The sequence below is a fragment of the Microcebus murinus genome, chromosome 3, assembly GCF_040939455.1.
Source record: "Microcebus murinus isolate Inina chromosome 3, M.murinus_Inina_mat1.0, whole genome shotgun sequence".
Taxonomy (NCBI): Eukaryota; Metazoa; Chordata; class Mammalia; order Primates; family Cheirogaleidae; genus Microcebus; species Microcebus murinus.
This window is the reverse complement of record NC_134106.1, coordinates 104,224,533-104,226,174: the sequence shown is the minus strand read 5'-3', so window position 1 is coordinate 104,226,174 and position 1,642 is coordinate 104,224,533. Positions and strand designations below refer to the sequence as shown.

At 33.3% G+C, this 1,642-nt stretch overlaps 1 non-coding gene across 1 annotated transcript; it reads right to left on the bottom strand.

Annotated features, from left to right (window-relative positions):
• Window positions 1-353: 353 nt before the first annotated feature.
• Window positions 354-457, bottom strand: LOC142870392 (small nucleolar RNA U13). The gene has a single exon (XR_012918795.1). It is a non-coding gene; the product is annotated as a small nucleolar RNA U13 (small nucleolar RNA).
• Between the last annotated feature and the right edge of the window lie 1,185 nt (window positions 458-1,642).

The following is a 1,642-nucleotide window of genomic DNA, read 5'->3' as shown; positions in this document are numbered from 1 at the left end:
TCACTTTGTTGTCCAGGCTAGAGTAAGTGCCGTGGCGTCAGCCTAGCTCACAGCAACCTCAAACTCCTGGGCTCGAGTGATCCTTCTGCCTCAGCCTCCCGAGTAGCTGGGACTACAGGCATGTGCCACTATGCCCGGCTAATTTTTATATATATATATCAGTTGGCCAATAATTTCTTTCTGTCTTTATAGTAGAGACGGGGTCTCGCTCTTGCTCAGGCTGGTTTTGAACTCCTGACCTTGAGCAATCCGCCCGCCTCGGCCTCCCAAGAGCTAGGATTACAGGCGTGAGCCACAGCGCCCGGCCTATTTCATATTTTTTTATTTTTATTTTTATTTTTTTTCTAAGTTCACGTGAGAGGAGTAATGAGCCAACATTGCAGCAAGGTTTAAGGGAGGCACATCTCACACATGTGCATGGACACCCAGTCATCACGCTTGTGAACTGCAAAAGGATCGTGTCTTTTCAATTTTTTAAGAGTAGTTTTCTCAAATCAGTTGGTTTCAGATTTAATGAAGTCTTAATTCATTTGTTTCTCCTGTGTTCGGGGTGAGAGTTCGCCAAGTAATCTCAGTTCTCTGAAGGGATCTGAAAGAGATGCTGATTGTGAGTTTGTTCAGTTTTTGTTCTTATTGTTAGGACAGGAATGATGATTTCCAACCTCTTTACATGTTGTACTTGAAACTTGAAACCCAGAATTTTTTTGTGGTAATAACAAATGTGGCGTTATAGTGTGATGGACAAAACAGCAAGAGAGTAAATATGTAGAAATTCTATGGAAAATAATTGGAAATTGTACATAAGTAGCAATATTTTTAAAAGTCCCCATCCAATAGTCACTATGAAACCTCCATGAAAGCAGGGAACATTTCTATTATTATATTACTAATGCCTAAGTCAATGATGGCATAGATGGCAAATTAATAAAAATACACTACATAAATCAATTATTAATTAACATCTTAGCATATATCCTAAATAAATGTTCAGAAGAGAAAACAATGACTTTATATTTGCCTACTACAGCAAGAAAATATTAAAACACCTAAATATGCAATGAGATGTTAAATTAATAAGTGCATATTCACATGAAGAGAATTTATACAGCATTTAAAAATAACTTGATAAAATGACCATCTTACACTAGATGATAGATGTATTATGGTAGTTAACAGTTAAGTGCTCATTTTACAAAATATGGTAAATAATATACTTCTATTTTTCTATGAATAGTGATATCCTATGGATTTTTCCTCAATCATTATATAAATCTTCTACAATCTTGTAAATATTAGTTATAAAATATAGCAATCATTTAAAAGAATAAATGTATATACTTTTCAACATGAAATTAATAAAATTGTGTAATACAGAAGAGGAATTTTAAGATAATTTTAATACAAAGTAGTACTGATAATATAAGTATCGTTTTCCATTCAGAGAAACTATAAACTTAAAAATATTTTTGAGGAAAGATATGCATTTATCAAAACCCATAGTTCTATTTAACAGAAAGTGTGAGAGGTAATAAAAATTATGGGCTTTAGTTAATAATAATGTATCAATATTGGTTGATAAATTGTAACAAAAGTACGAACTCAAGATGTTAATAATAGAAGACACTATTTTGGGTTGGGTATG